At 41.7% G+C, this 17,355-nt stretch overlaps 1 protein-coding gene across 8 annotated transcripts in view; it reads right to left on the reverse strand.

The window, feature by feature from the left end:
- The window catches only part of TMEM229B (transmembrane protein 229B), a 34,305-nt gene that overhangs the window by 9,809 nt on the left and 7,141 nt on the right, over window positions 1-17,355 (reverse strand). For 5 of the 8 annotated variants that reach the window (XM_032691050.1, XM_032691045.1, XM_032691049.1 and 2 more), the window contains exon 2: window positions 12,579-12,748. The exons of 1 other annotated variant lie outside the window; for it this stretch is intronic. The gene's annotated coding sequence lies outside the window, so the exon portion shown is untranslated. Of the gene's footprint in view, window positions 1-10,354; window positions 10,439-10,777; window positions 10,822-12,578; window positions 12,749-12,847; window positions 17,292-17,355 lie in introns of those variants that run through there. 2 more of the 8 variants (XM_032691047.1, XM_032691052.1) reach the window with 2 other exon arrangements.

Below are 17,355 nucleotides of genomic sequence, written 5' to 3' on the forward strand. Positions count from 1 at the left end.
GGGATTTTGGTCAGTTCTGAATGTACTAGTCATCTGGTTTTGCTGCTTCTCTGTCTGGACTCTACCTCCATCAGGATGCATATTGTTTTCCTTCCAGGTACTGTGGGTAAGAAAGCACGGTCTATTTCTTATCTGCATTTTCCCCTCATTTTGTCTCTTTCCCATAGAAGGCACATCATTTCCCTGCCACTCCTTGTTTCCTTGTTCCCTTGCCCAGTTCACTCCGTACCTGCAGGCAGCCTCTGATCGCCATCTATCTTTCAAATCTGTTCCAAAGAGAATTGGAATACAGTAAAAAAGAATGACGACAAAAGGAGATTAAATTAATCCAATTACCAGACTAAGCCAAAGGGATGGGGAAGCGTAGTTCTTACCGGTAATGCCTGTGTGTGGGCTGCCCAGAAGCACCATTTCACAACGGGAAGGAGAAAGGTAGGGTTTTCTTGGGAGGGAGTTTGGGGGGGGGGGCTTTTCAGAGAACAATGAGAAAAGATGAAGGCATTGTTTGTTTAAAGAACAGTTTTCCAACTAATGTGATCTCATGAATGGCAGCTGAAGTGCAGAAGGAGGAGACTTCCCATGGCCTGCCTCACATAAAGCATCATGTTACCCAAACACACTTACCCACAGTGACCACTCCAACCTGAGAACAAATTAAGACAGCACCTCTTTACTTACAGTGACCAAGAGGGATGTTTCCTTTGATCCTGATGAAAGTTAAGACTCCCAAGAGTCACGCAAGTAGCAGACTTGAAAGAGAAATCTATGAAAAATGACTGAGTTCAAACTTTACATTAGAAGTATTAACCCCAAATCACCCCAGCATCTCTTTCAAGTAAGGTCATGTCCTTCTCCAAGCCTGTCACTGTAAGGCCGTTGTACCTTACCTGCTGCCCTTCCCTATTTGGAAAAGCTGCCCTGAGTTCCCAGCATTTGCTGATACTACAGTTCTCAAACAAGCAAGTGTCCAGCAAGGGCCCAAGTGCCAGTGAAGTGGCTCCAGTACAAAGCAGAGACTTTGAAGCCAGGACCCTGCTGCAGGAGCAGGCAGAGCTCTCCATTACCACTGTAGAGGAGGGAGCCAGCATTACAGAAGTTTCTCCCACTAGTGCCCATCAATTAGCATAGCATGGGTATTAATCATGCTATCACTGGCTTGCACAGTATGTCATCAGCAGTGGAAATATATTGTATGTGCAAATAAATTAGCGCTGAGTTTTGTACTCTATTGTTCAGATTTATTTCAATTCAGAAAAAACAAGCAGCAGCCTGTAAGCACATCAGTTGGGTAAATCTGTCTTTGTAGACTAGTCAAGTTTCTCTGGCCTGAATAACAAGTCAACAAAAACTTGGGTTTTCAGGCCTAGGTCCTACACAGCAAACATACCGCCTCCACTGTGTTGGGTACTTCCATTGTTATTTACATCTTTGCAAAAGAAGGCTTACATTTTTAGCACTGTTATTTCCTCAAGGTATCAGAAAGCTTAGCATTCAGGTTACAAACACAAAGATAACATGTTTTATGCACACCTGTCGTTTTTCTCTTTTGTAAATCTGAAGCATCAGATCGGCCATAAACCCCTAATGTTCAGCTGCTTATGAGTCCCCTTTGAGTCAGATTCATTAATCTGATTATGTGCTGTGTGTTCCAAGAAGGAAGCACAAGAGCTTTCCCACAGGGGAATGTGACTGAAACTCAGTCTTCTGAAAGGTGGCAAGTTGAACACTCACAAGCTTTTTTTAAAAAAAGCAATAACTCAACATTTGTGCCCCACACAGAACTGGTACTTGCTAGGATATCTCTCCCTGCCATTCAAGGAAGCTTCTTATCTCTTCAGACATTGATTTCTTAACTCAGCATTGGTCCATAAGCTTTTACTGCTGCATCCTACAGCTTCCTCCTTTTCTAATCAGTCAGCTTATGAAGGTAACGTTCCAGGAGTGTTTCCCAGTGCTGTTCTTCCAGCTGTAACACGTGCTCCTGGCTGCAGCTTTGTTCACTTCAGCTCATGAGCCAGGCAGCTGGGTCGTAAGGATGCCCCATATCTCCTCTGAGCTGATGTCACCTTGGTTCTTTTCCAACTCTTTCTGAGCTTCTTACTACCTCTCTCCTAAATCACAGAACTGGACTGTTCTCTGATGCTCTGGTTTGCACTGCACCATGGATAACTGCTTTAATGAGGGCAAATCAAACTGCTACATCCACATAATTTTAATTCTATCCACAGATGTACAGATGTATAAAGATATAGAGACAACTCTATACATTGTCTTTATTGATTGGCTGATTTGCCAATTTGCCCTCTCTTCCCCTCTATTTGAAGGATATAGATTTTTTTTCCCTATAATTGCTTCTTCTGACTTTTTTCATTTTTGTGCTGAGGTAACATTTTACAAACACTACAACCACTACTATTGGATTTAGACTCCTACCTTCAGCCTGCCAATTATGTATCACAACTTTACAGAGTATGCTCACTTCCAGCCTTTACAGAGCCCCTCTGAAAGTGGATCCATTTAATATTATGTTTATAACCTTCTTTCACATTTCCTTTTGTGACTGCAGTGTGTCCAAATGACCATGCCCTACCAGTCTCCACAATAAAACCAACAGATTCATTGCTCCAATACAGGAAAGCATTTTCAAATTTCAATTTTCAAAGCATTACAAACTTGTCTGTATTTATTAGTCTACATAAGTGTAAGACTTTGGGTTCCTTAAGACAGAAAAGTCAATATGTATGTGCAGAGTTGCTTCAGATTATTCTAAATGCCTGAAGTCCAGGAATTTACCTGTTATAGTACAGTGAGCCCAGATCATGAAATAACACAATACCACAGCTTTGGACTGCTTTATAGATCTATCACTTTATGGCTGAGACCCCACTCCTATTCAACCCTTTTCTCAGATCCTACGTATTCAGCCTTCTAAAAAATTCTAAATCTAAACCATCTCTTGTGAGTAACAGCTAACATGCATCTGCTTCAGGACTCATGGAATTTAACTGCATCATGTTAATACCACTTACTTGCTAAACACCTGAAAAGGAATTAAGCTTCCACCTTAGAAAAGAAAATCCTTAAGAACTGCTAACTCTAATCCTAAACTCAGCAAGGAGGTAAAAATACCACTCACCTCTTCACTTCATTGTCAATCTGCACAGAAGACATTTACCACACACAGAGCTACTGCAGTAGAAGGCAGAGCAATTTTCTTGCTTGGGTCTTAAAATTACTACCATGTTTGTGGGGCTTCTATAGGACCCAGTGAGCCAAAGTACAGAAAGAGAGAAAAAGCTGACAAGAATTTATTTGGGAAAAGCTTTGCAAGAACTTTGCCTTGAGAACAGAATATGGAATTAAAAGAAGTAGGATACAAAGACCCTGGAGTATTTGTAGAATAGAGGGAAACACAGAAGAACGGACAAGTAAAATTTTAAGTGTATTAGTAGCAGAAGACTAGTAGGGGCTAGATATCAGGGAAGTAAACTCATCACTGTTTCCTAATCATTAACATCACCTAAGCAGATAATAATGAAGATCCATGGATTTACACAGCTACTACAATGACAAGATAAAATCTGGATACATCATTCCATATTTCTTCTGGTGACAAACCCCAGTTTAACAGACTCCTTCAAACCAGCCTGGCTGGGAACCTTAACAGGGCTAGAAAATGGCCTGGAAAAGGGAGGTTATTTTCCTCTCATTTTTAAGCTGCTGAGCAATCGCTGAGAAGAGGCAACATTCAGGTATGGGCAAGACATCTGAAGTCAAGAGATTGGGAAGGCACCTAAAAACTCTCTCTGTGGCCAAATATGGCAACAGACTTAGGAAAGTTACATTGGAGCAGATGAACCACATCATCTTCCTGCACCAGTGCTTGTAGAATCAGTGCAGCTGGAAAAAACAATCAGTTTTGCTCAGTGACCAGGTTAACTTGGCAGTATAGATCCACACTTGGCTAAGGAGAGATGCTCTGAGAGACTAGCTTGGAAGCTGAAGCTGCTGCAATATAGAATAATGGCAAGAGGAAGATGAGGGGATATGGACCAAAAAGCTACTCTGGGATGAAAAACAACCTTGAGAGCACTGGGAGAAAAGTTAAGGTTATGACTCATGACTGCATATGCTGAGACCACTGACAATAACAGATGCAAAGGTAAACCAAGACTGTTTCTCTGCAGATGACTGCTTAGAGGGCTATATTAGTAATAGCTTCTCTTGATATAAGACACAATTTTAGTTTTACTAAAGTAAATTTACTCTGCTTTGCAGTCAGGAGCTCCCTGTGCTTGTTTACTTCAGCATTCTCTTCTGTCTGAAGCCAAGCAGCTGCTGCATGCAGAAGGAAAATGACAGCATATAGCCAGACTATCTGCACTGACCTATGGCCCAGTGTCTCCATCCAGCTGGGATTGTGATGTGCACAATCTTTCCCCACTGCTGGGATCCACAAAAACTGCTTATGCCAGGAATAATTAGGATTGCAGATCCAGACTATGTTTTCAGTAACTTTGATCTTACTGCTTTGGTCAGATCAGAGACAGAAGCATGATACTCAACTTCAAACAGTTTCAAGCCCAAGATGGCCTGAGTATCTGTAACTTATTGCCTCCCTTCTACCTCCCTTGCAATATCAGTTGATTCAGCAAAACAGATTACATCTCCTTAGAAAACCATATTGCATTTATTCTTTGCAGAGAAGGGAATACGGAGCTAAACAGACTTCACCTGGTTCCCAGAAGAGGCTTTTTGAGGTCTCGTGGCAGCCTAGCAGCTGAATGCTATGAAACACAGGACACTCTCAGCTGAAACACTGGGGCCTAGCAAGCACAACCAGAAAGGAAAACAACCAGGGCTGTGCCATACTCTGCAGCATGGAGGCAAACCTGCCATCCTGGAGTCTCATCCAAAGGCAGTAGAGGACTTTTAATGGATGGTCAATTCAACTGGCTTCCTTTCATTGAACTGTAACCTAAGGCTTTACCCAGCTACCATATAATTGTCCTTTCGTATTTAGACAGCGGGGACAAAAATCACAGAATCTCAGAATGGTTTGGGTTGGAAGGGACCCCAAAGATCATCCAGTTCCAACCCACCCACCTCTTTAGGTGCTGGAAGGTGCTGTAAGGTTACCTTCTCAGAACCTTCTCTTCTCCAGGCAGAGAGGTGGTCCTGCCCTTGGATCATCTTCGTGGCCTTCCTCTGGACTCGTTCCAACAGGTTCCTGTCCTTCTTGTGCTGAGGACCCCAGAGCTGGATGCAGTACTCCAGCTGGGGTCTCACAAGGGCAGAGTATAGCACTGGTCCCAATATGGACTCCTGAGGGACACCACCTGTTCCTTGAAGTCCATAGGGACTCTGAGCCATTGACCACTACCCTCTGGATGTGACCATCCAACCAATTTCTTAACCACCAAACAGTCTACCCATCAAATTCATGTCACTCCAATTTAGGGAGAAGGATGTTGTGGGGGACCATGTCAAAGGCTTTCCAGAAGTCCAGATAAATGACGTCTGCAGCCCTTCCCTTGTCCACTGATGGACTCACTCCATGATAGAGGGCCCCCAGGTTGGTCAGGCAGGACTTGTCCCTGGTCAAGCTGTGCTGGCTGTCCTGAATCACACAAGAGTGTCCTGCCCTTTTAATGATTTGCCACAGAGCTTCCAAACAGGCAAGACCTTCCCAGGGTCACATTATTTATTGGCAGGGACTTTCTGCCCAGATCTTCATTTGTGATGCCTTTAATTCCCAACTTATGTTTTCAGCTTTCATTCTGCCATCTCATGAAAAGTTTAAAGATATACTCTAAACAACTGGTTGTTATTTTAGGAGGCACAGTTGTTAGTAAAGCAGTGAGGAGCTGATCCCCCCTTTGAGCGGACACTGAGCTCTCACTGACTGAAATGCAACTTGGACAGTGACTTGTTTGCTGAGATTCAGCTTCCAGTGATCTGCCTTACACTATTGCTGGAATATGATACCATTCTAACAAATTAATTATTTGCATGGCACAGTTTTACTAGCTTTTGAATTTCATATAAACATACTATGCACACACACCACACACACACACACACACACACACACACACACACACACACACACACACACACACACACACGCAGAGGCCCAAATTAATTTCAGGCACTTAACAAAGGTAACTTCATTACAAGCTTTGTCTCCTTAGAGGCTCCCATTTGTAGTTACTAGATCCTGTGAAGATAGCTAGAGATGGGCACATCCTGAAGACAAAAGTGGAGTTTGAGCATTTCCTGCATCTTTCCAGTAACTACTTAGAGGTGCTTAAAGCACTCTACACTACAACAGTAATTTATTCACCTGGGTGAAATATTTGAGGTTACATAGGGTAATTTCAGGTCTTATCAAACAAGATTTTTTTCTTTATCTTGCTTTCCTTCAGGGCAACAATAAGCACCTCATGCCTCTGGGCAAAATGCCAGTTGACAGAGATGCCAGTTCTCATCTGTGTGTTGGGAACTGTCTTGTGATAAGACTAGAAAAGAAGTCCTCCGTTTTAAGTAAAATGGTTTGATACTGCTCACACTGGCCACCAAAAAATAACCCTCTTCAAAAACCCCAAACCCTAAATTCTTTTTCAACTATCTTTAAAATCTGCTCAACAAACAGAGCATCAGGTGACCCATAGCAAATGGATCCAGAGAGGCACCATATGTTATCTTGTCCCTGTTTATGTAAGATGCTTAAGAGCTGTCATTTCATGCCTGAATTGTGCATCTACTATTGGTAGTCCTGGAGCTACACATTCTGGTCAGCTTGTCCATTCCTTTTTAGAGGTACACAAACCTGCAGCATGCAAGGACTTCTATGACAATCACAAGGTATTAAGCTGTTGGCAGGATGAGTAAGAATTTACATTTTTATCTCCTGCCATGCGTAAAGCAATCTAAATATCCTTCCATAATAACTAGTCATGACACATGCAACAACAAACCCATCACATTACACATAAGCTTCTCTTTGCACAACAGTTCATTGCAATGCCGAGGTGTTCAAAGTGTTAACATTTTAAGCATGCTCATTGTGCATAGGCTTGTACTAACTTAGAACCTACTGCAGCTAACCAATTTGCTTTGTTGTACCTTCACTGTCTCTCAGAGTTCCCAAAGCTGTAAAGACATGCAAAGTTAACTTAAATGCTACATATGCAAAGTGAACTTTTAAATGAACATGCCTCAGCCAAGACAGTGCTGCATATGTGGAACACAGATACAAGTTCTAGCAGTCCACATCTGTTCCTGAAGAGTAATGGAGGGTGACTTTGCCATCCCATGTTGATAATAGTTTTCTTGGTATTTCTTATGTCTAAGTCACTTTTCAGAGTCACCTACACTAATGACACTTAAACAGCACAGTACAACATATGAAGTTTTGCACTGCATCCACAACACTGATCTTCCTTCCTTCTCCTACTATAGACCTACTGGTCTACAATGATCAGTATATAAAAGCATAAGGAGCATTTTCTTATGGAAGCGGCCCCCATTCAGCAGGCTTCCCCCACCATCTTCCCTGGTAGAGCCACCGTGTGTAAAGAATTCCAAGAGTCTGGCTAAGAGCAGATTCAGGAATTGGACTGGACATCAGGGGATGCTACAAAAAAGCAAAGCTCTTCTGCAGAGCTTCATGAAGGCTTAGCACTCAAAAAGCAGGGAAAGTCAGAGATCCACCCCAACTCTCATCTGGGAGTATTAAAACATCATCCAGAATATAGTAGCTCTCCCAGGGCAATTCTAAAAGGCACTGAGATTTCTACAACAAAGGGTGAAAAAAAGGATTGAAGCAACTAGAAGCCAGGACTCAGATGCAGAAGCAAAAGGACCTTCCTAAGTCAGTGCCAAGGTAGATACATGGATGGGGTTGTTGAGCAGCTGTGCTGCCTCATGAAGCCGTATCCAAACTGATGCAAGTCTTGTGAGCTTTGCTGGCTCTAAGAGAGACACAAGGGGCCAAACAGTGCAGTGCACTAACACAGGACTGACAAAACCTCTGCTTTATTTCTAGGTTTGTCATGATCTGCAACATGACCTTGGACAAGTCACTGCACCACTACGTGCTTCTGGCTACCATCTGGATAATTAGACTAAACTATTTGGTGTGAGGGCTGCAACTAATTATAGATTGGTTTGGCAAGCAGCACAATTGGTTACCAATACTGACAAAAGTCATCAAGCAAAACTGGAATACAAAGAGCAACTGCAGCCAGTCACTTACAGAAGCACAAAATTGACACTGAGTCAAGAGGCTGCATGACTAGGCAGCTCTCAGCACCAGTCTCATTTGCTCAGTCATCTGCGTCACACGGATTCCCAAGTTGACCAAAGTATTTCTTTCTGGGAGCCTGAAGGAGCATCTCTAAGCCAGATACAAGAATTTGTACTTAACAGCATATTCAATAAGCTTCTCTGTACAGCACTTAAGAATGAGTAATTAAAGGTAATATTTCTGCAGTAGAACTTCTCATTAGCAACCTAATTAGCCTTCTGAAAATAATTAACGTTCCTTTCTATAAAGGGAACAGATGACCCATTACATCCATTAGACAAGCAAAACAAATGCTGAAGGTAAGGGAGATTTGTTTAGGGAGACAGCAAGAGAAGCATCCAGCAGCACTACAGTAAAATGGAAGAAGACAAAGCACAAATGCCCGTGAACCACGAAGACTAAACTATGTGAGTGGGTACGCAGGACTAGCATGCACCTAACTGTCTGATGTATGCATCCAGCATTCACATTGAGCATTTTCATTCCTCTACCTCTAAGATTACCACTGGTAATCTCATCACTAAGAAACTGAAAAATTCTACCTCCAGCTTGTTTTGAAAGCCAGAATAAAAGGCTCTTAAATTCAACCACTCACAGTCACAAACAGCTGTCTCCATATGCAAATATTCTCCAAGGGTCATGTATTTTGACTATTAAAACACACTCAAAGTGGCCATTAAAATAAAGAATGATTTAATGTCAGATGACAGGAATAAGCAAGTTGATGGCTAAGAACAGCAGGAAATACACTTCTGCAAGTTTCACAAGGCAGTACTCTGATCGGTTAGCATGCCCTGAAAGAGTTAGGTGTACATTTCCTGATCAGTGCTTGTGTGAAATCAGTGTAGGTGCAGAGTCACAGGCATCAGTGTTCTGAGATGTGTGTGAAAGTACGGGAGAGAAAGCAAAGGACAAAGGTCAATGTATCACTGCCTGGTGCAGCAAGAACTGTGGTATCAACAGAGTTTGATGCATTGTTTCAGATAAAGAAGAAATAAGCTGAGCTTCTGAACATGCACATATTCAGATAACACAGCAAACATAACAAATCATGAAGATGCAGTTCCATTTTCAGCCACTGCCGTGTTTGATGTATATTTACATTTCCCTGAACACTCATAGCCTTCAAGTGTGACTGCAGTGAGGGCAAAGCTCAGCCATACAAAAGCTTCCACAGCTACATCACTATGGAAACCACAAATCCATTGCCTGCTCTGTCTGTCTACTTCTTTCACTGATTAAAAACAAAATAAAAATGTATGCTTCCAGTTTATCACCTTCTTACTTTGATCAAGACCACAGGACGACAAACACGTTTTACCTGCTTCAGAGGCAAGCCTTTCGTCCTTGACAGCCCTCTTTGTGAAACCTACGCAACTCGAAACCCAGCTCGGCAGTCTTCCCCCTGGATGCTTTCACCACTTCTTTCAGTGAGGCTCTTCAAATGCAGTCTGGGATTTTATCTTAGCCTCCACACCTTCCCTCAGCTTCTGGACTACTCCAAAGGTGACTCACTCTAGGGCAAATCCATCTAGCTGACATAATGAGAAGCTGAAAACTGTTCTGAACACAAGTTACAGTGTCTTATTTTGACTAGCTACATTTCCTTCCTTTCCACAAAGTTCTTTAAGAACATTTGAAGTGCTCTCAAAATGGAGTAGGGCACATTACAAGACAGCTGTAAATGCAAGGGTTACATTTTTCCTTTAAGAAGCCCATCATTTCTATAGCTGTTGCTAGTTACAAGTAGCTTTTCCTGCACTAAAAATCTGAACACCTCTCAGCAAAAGCCTAATAGCCAAGAACAACTCTAAAAGCTGTAGAAGGAAAATAGGGAAAAATGCTCAAAAATCTGCAGTATGGCATGCATGGTACAGCTTGGGTATGTGAAGTGGCTGAAGGAATCTTCATACCAATCACTAGGAAGGAAAAAGCAAAAAATACTTAAAACTCCTCTGCATCTAAGAATGCGCATTTTATGCTGAAGAACAGCCTCTGAACAAACCATCAGCAACACCTTCTCTCACACTGGGCACCTCTTACCTGAGCTCAGAGCAGTTCATGGAAGAGTTGGAGGAGAATTTACTCCCTGCAGCTTCATAAGTCCTCAGTGCCTCTCACATTCAGCTGCCAATTGACAACCATTACACAGAAAAATGCCCACTAGTCAATGAGCTGAGAAAAACTAAGTGTTTCACACGTTCACAAACAGACATAAAAATACACTCCTCTCCACTAAAGCACTCTGTATGGACAGAAAAATCCTGCCTGTGCTCAGGGAACTTTTAGCAGAGGGACACTTTGGCTTCTCAGCAAGACAGAGCTAGGAACAAAGTGACATAGTATAAGTTCACTTAGAAAACCCAAAGCAATACTACACAAAAGATGCAGCCCTCCTACCTCCCTTTTGCATCATGGGCCAGAGCAGGTAGGGCTTTCATCTTGGTCCTAATTCATTGCCCTCACCTCACAGACAATTCCAGGCTGGCATTACCAGATGCATCCCAGATTCACTGGTGTTACAAGAATTCCTACCAACAGCCCATGGGATGCTCAAAGGTTACTTCTATGTTCTTAACACGTCACAATGCCCAAGCCAGTTTCATCAAGCACAAGCTGAACAGAGTGGTGATCACAGTCTGCAGGGTCATGCCCCCATGACTTTGGCAGCAGATCTGTCTGCAACTCCAGCAGACAGCATCCTGAACAGCCTGAGTAGATGGAACATACAGGAGGCATTGGAGGAATGAATAATTCATAGTCTTGTTCTGCTGCCAATGGATCTGTGTTTTCTATGTGCCCATATGGCACTCCGTTTTTTGTTATAACAGTAATAGGAGACTTCTGCACTTTCTTTGATGGTTCCTGAGGGCAGGCAAGAAGCAGCATTTGCTCTACTCACAGCATTAGTACCATACAGGAGAGCGCTTGCCAGACACAGCTTTCTTCAGAAATACTCATGACTGCATCACTGACAAAACTGCTGGACTCATACAAGGCTCAGTTCATCACCAGCAGCCTTCTCGGGAAGCTGCTGACACTTGCTTTGTCATAACTTTGCAGCACTGGTCTGGACTTTACTGCTCAACAGATGACACTTGATGAACAACTGAAGCCCTGTATTCAGCTGCACAATGGGCAGCAAAATCACAGCTGGAGCTCGAGGCAGCAGCTGACCCTGCTTATCCACACTGTTAGCACTGCCACAATTAAGTCTGCTGTTTTCCTTCAGCAGCTGACTGGTTCTCCTTCCCAGTCTCAGACAGGGACAGGGGTCTATCAGCAAGAATACCCACAACAGTGGAACAACAGAATACCCCAATGCAGCATCTCTTGGACACTACCACAAGACAGGGTAATGAGACACCTCAGACAGGACAGGCTGAGGGAGGAAGTTGCTACATGTATCTGAATTTTATACATGTAGCACCTATATATTCAAAGTGAGTTCCCAGTTAAAGTACTGTGCACAACCTATCCATGAAATCTTATCTACAATAGGGAAAACAATACTGTAGCCTGAACCCTTGCATGCTGTATCAGAGCATGATTAAGATCCTGCGAGGGCACCACACCACATACTGCAGACACACGGAGCGTGCAAAAAAATGCTGCAGGGTCTGGAGATTGTTGTTCTGGTCCCACAATGTCCAGCTCATCTACCAGAATCAGTATCAAGTTTTCTCATCCTTTCAGTTTGATAGCATTTTACATGCAGTCTGTGCAAATGTAACAGACTGCCACAGCACTCAAGAGACTGGCAAGATGAGGCTAAAAAGATTAGTAGAGTAACACACTGGTGAATCAGGTGCAGAGACTGCACTGCTTGTTAGGGCCAGGAATAGATTCCTCATCATCCGACTCACACCTGTGCTTTTACAGGAGAGAACAACCCTCGGTTCTTTACCTACTGCTCTGATTTAGCTCAGAGATACTGTTCCACTGTCCTGATTGTTTTAACTGCCTAAGGCTAACAGAGTGTGAGGTTTTAAAGAGACAATAACACTGAAAAGTTTGGCAGTATAAACTACAAGCAATCAGAATGATGTGATTCAAAGTAAACAGAAAACAAGGGTGATGTATGCAAATGGAGATTTTACACCTCCAGAAAACAACCTGTAGTCCAAACCAAAGGAAATAACTTCACAGTCTACATACTTAAATTTCAAAGTCTCATCTACAATGCAGTCAGCTCTGTACTCAGGGAACTGCTCTGTTCTTCTGGTCTACAAGTGCAGTCCAACCAGTTTTACCCTCCAGACCTTACCTTTTCCAGGGACGGATCCTGGAGCTCTCCCACTTTTTCGTCAGCTCCTAGTTCACAGCATCCACAGGTAGACTAGGTTGCCTTCGGCAAGTCCAAGGTGTTTCAGACGCCAGTCGCTTTCAGACCAGGTGTATGTGACCAACAGCTAATACACCAACCAGACAGCCTTCCTAAACCAAAGAAGTACAGTTTAATCTTAACATAGCACAATGCAAGAGAGGCTTTAAACGCTGAAAGAGCTATGGGTGCGAATAGCTTAGCTCCAGTACACTGGGCCCTGGAAGACCTGACTTCTTCAGAGCCTGCAGACAAGCACCTGTACCAGGCCCTTGCCCAGGGCAGCTCCCTGACAGCTGCCTCTCCTCTGGTGAGGCTGAGCCTTTCTACTCTTCACTTCAGCCACAGCAAACACATGGAGCAACTTCACTGGAGCCAGTGACCGAAGTTTCACTGCTACCCCATGTCAGCCAGGGTCTCAGTTAACCCTTGAAGGATCTGTCAGAAATTACTTTATCTCTATTTTCCTAGCCAATCCCTCAATTTTTTAAGTAAGCTTCACTGTTTACTCCTTTTCACCCCCATCCTCTCTCTCCTAACTTCACCTCCCTAAAATCCAAGTACTTGTCTATACCTAGCATTTTTCTGGATTAATTGCATATGAAGAAGTTAAATCAAGGACACTCGGGTCAGACTGTGTAACAAATGAGCTCTTCACACTATCTTACTGAATCTCAGAGGTTTTGAGCACTAAAGTCCAAGAGGAATTCAAGAGAAATGTTTTCTTAAAAAAAAAACAAACAACAAAACAAAAACCACACCTACACTGTTTTTACTTACGTGACACTGTACTACAAAAACACTCCAATTAAAAATGCAGATTAAATAACTAATCCTCCCAAAAAAACCTTCCCACCAAGATTAACAGAGCAATGAATAGCATAAAACCACTAATTAAATCAATGTAACATGGGTATTACAGAGACACATTTAGCACCTTCTGTCTATCCACCAAGGCTTGCATCTACTTTGGAGTCTCTCTTATCATGAGAATTAGTTTCTACTTCAACAGCTAGGTATTTGTATATCAGACTGGGAAAGAACTTGTTTGTTATCTAGCTTTGGTATAAATTACTGTAATTTTGATGTTCCTAAAAATTATTTGCACGTTATCTATTTTCATTATACACATTTTGTCACCATCGGATATAGGTTTCTACTGAACTCTTTATCAGACACATGCAAACAAAATTTTTAAAAGCATTTGCCTAGAATCACAAGAACACTGAGAATGTTTTTTACATAGCCAGATACACGTGTATATAATTTGATATGTAAAAGACTGAAGAACAAACTCATACAAAATAACCAATTGCAACACACTCTCAACTCCTTCAACAAGAAATGTGAACATTACAGAAGGTTTCAGGCCAATCTAACATTAGGACAATGCAGTTCCACTCAATTCACCCCTTGCCCTGGCATGGGCACTCAGCCCATTCATGGGGCTTCACCTGGAACCAGATCAAAGAACTCATCAGCCATCTGAATGCTACACCCATGCTACCCTAATGCCTGTTAGTTCTCAGCTGTATCACCTCCCAGATCTGGTTCACAGCACACCACTTAGCAGCAAGAAGTTCCTCTTTCACAAAATACTTCATTTCTATGAACTCCAAGTATTGATAAACTACACTTTTAGCCACACATGTATCTGCACTTGAAAGAAAATACTCATTGAAGAAAATCTCCATTAGCAAAGACTATGTCATAATACACATGAGCAGAGCAGTAGAGCTGAAGAGAAAGGTTCAACCTTAAAGCTCACATGATTAATGCAAAGCTTAAGGTGTTCAGAAAAGGGGATTTGTTTTTCCTTTTGTATATAAATGAACTTTCTGTGTAAAAATACTAATGATTAAAAATGTGTAATGTTTATCGTAGAGGGAAAAAACAAACAAACTCCCAACAATGGCAGTGTGACCATTCAATTACCTATATAAAAATAGTTAAAACCTAAAACCTCAGGCTTCCCAAAACTTGCCCATGTTCTGACTGTTCCTCTGACATAGACACCAACATTCCTCGTGTCAGCAGGCTGGGGACTGCACATGAGCATAATTTAGCAGTAGTGCTCATCAAATGAGAATACAAAGAACAAACAAACAAAAAGGAAAGCAAATTCCTGACTGGAAATTGGTTAGTAGTGCATCCCTTCAACTGTCTATTTTAGTATTTATACTTCTTCATTGTTTCCACAGGGCTCTAAAAAGAAAGCTCGGATCCATGCACCTATCCAGCGATAAACTGTCCAACAAAGAAACAAAGTCACAACATTGCTCCATGACTTATCTGGGATTCTTTGGGGGAAAAAGTGCCAAATTTGGAAATAGAAAGTGAGCATGTGTCTTCTAAGAAACTCACCCTGCTCTGGCAGGACTTGCACAGAGGGTGATGCAGATTTCCCTTTCAAATGAAGTCCCACCATGTCTTTTGGTGAGGCCTTTTGAACCTGTTCCTACACTGGATTGAACTACCTCAGAGGGACACCTGGGGCATGCACTGCTACACAGTCCCCCACCTCTTGAAATGAAAATGTCTTTTGTTCCTTCTGGAACAACAACAACAAAATAATTGAAAAACCAACTCTGGAAAGCAAAAACTTGCAGTTACTCAAGGAAAACAAGTGATTTCCAAGGTTATGTGCATCCTTTCCCAGATACGTCCAGGTGGGTCCCCTGTCTCTACTCCAAACTTCTGTCAAAGCCCTGAGAAGCACATTAGACCTCCAGAGGTTCAGATTTCTTTTAAAAGCCATGCCACCACCCAGTAGTTGAAGAGGCTTAGGCAGATGCATGGCATCCCCATACAACTACAGTATCTGCAAATGCTTCTGTGGCTATTTACTGCCAAAAGCAAAAATACATTTAAAATAACTGTGAAGAGTCTTTATTTTTTGTTGCTATCTTGCAACCTGTTTAAAAAAAAATTAAACTCAGGTTTCAAACAAACACACAATCCAATTCCCTCATGCTGCTAGATCTGTCTGACATTATTAGTCTCACTTTTTTTTTTTCCTCTGTGTACACTCATCCCTGCTTATGTTTCTTTCATTCTGCTCCTGCTAAGGCAATCAAAATGAACCAGCTGGGTTTACATTCATGTTTTCATGCATTACCATGGCTCTCAACATTTTTGGGCCAATGGGCCACTCTGAACATTTTAAGACTTCTCACAGCTTGCCATGTATTCCTGCCATCTACCTTTTAACATAAATCTCTTGTGCATTTTCTTATTTCTCATGGTCCCAAGAATGAGCTATGGGACGGGATGGTAATTTACTCATATTTATTCACGTACCTTTCATTATCTTTAAGAGCTCATCTAACTTGTTGTTGTTGATTTCAGGTTCTGTGAATACCTTTCTATAAAACTGGTGTCAAATCTGACCTTGCAATATGGCAGGTTAAGCAGATGATGTGTTAAAAAGGAGCAACTCTTACAAAACTCCACCTACACTTTCTTTATGAAGAAGTAGAGAGCACATGTTACATCATGAAAGCACACTCATTGGCTTTTTGGTAATTGAAGGCAGGGTACTGTTGCCTGGCAACTTATCTGATTACCATTTTTTCAAGTATCACATGCACACTTAGATATGTTGCATAATAATGTCTCACTTTTATGCAGCCTAACCCAATGGGAAAAAAAAAAGGGGAGAAAAAAGCTACCAAAATTAATTCCTTGAGTCTATTTTCTGGGAAAAAAAAAAAAAAGAAAGTACAAGATTGTACCTCAAAAACAAGTTGAAACATTAGTATTCCTGATTTTTATTCCTGCCTTTTTCTGGCTTGCTGAATGTGCTTATACAAGCATTTTATATCTACTTGTCTTCAAAATGACACTAATAATACCAGCCTCACAGAGCCAGTGAAAATTTATTAAGAATGGACAGATTCTCAAATGAAAGATGCAGTGGAAGTGCTGGTGTTAGCACTTACAGCTTTTTAAATACCCCAAATGTTGCTAAGCCCTGGTCCAAAGCATAGCAAATTTTCATCATTGTCATGACATTGTCCAGTCCTTGTTTCTCAAACAAGGATCTCAAACCAAGAAAACTACATTTTTCGCATCAGAATGGGACAATTTCCCACCTTCTGTGTCTGATATATAGCTGGGAAAAGAAAAAAAGAAAACAAAAACCTACTCCCACCACCCCACACACAAGGCAGCATATCCCAACTTGAAGTTGGAGTACTAAGCATTATCACAGCTCTTGGAGTTTGTACCATAAAAATCAGAGGGAAATCAGAAAATGTGCATGCATGACCTTTTTAGAAATCAACATGCTCTAGTTATTGATCTGATCTTTGAAAACTAATTACACTCTAGCTAATCTATGGAAAAGTAAGCGTCTACTAATTGCCCTTCTGGTAAGCAGTAATGCTTTATAATAAAAACACTAAAGTGAGGCATTGTTTCCAAAAGGCTCTCATTATATAACAGGAGGACTTAGATTCTAGAAGTAAACCTTTTGTAAATCCACAGGTTATATGGCATATAATATAACATAATGAACTGCCTTCTTTATATATGCACCTAAGCGTTCCATTGCATAGAATGGAAAGTGCTTAGCTGCTCAGGGTGCTCTTAAATACCATGCTAACCTCTGTCAGCTCAAGTGGCTGAGGCTGATGTTTTGGAAACTCAATATCTCATCTCCATGGTAAAGTATTAAGAGGCAAAGGAAAACCAAAAGCAACAATAGCCAAGCTCAACA

This window comes from Chiroxiphia lanceolata, chromosome 6, assembly GCF_009829145.1.
Source record: "Chiroxiphia lanceolata isolate bChiLan1 chromosome 6, bChiLan1.pri, whole genome shotgun sequence".
In the NCBI taxonomy this organism is placed as follows: domain Eukaryota; kingdom Metazoa; phylum Chordata; class Aves; order Passeriformes; family Pipridae; genus Chiroxiphia; species Chiroxiphia lanceolata.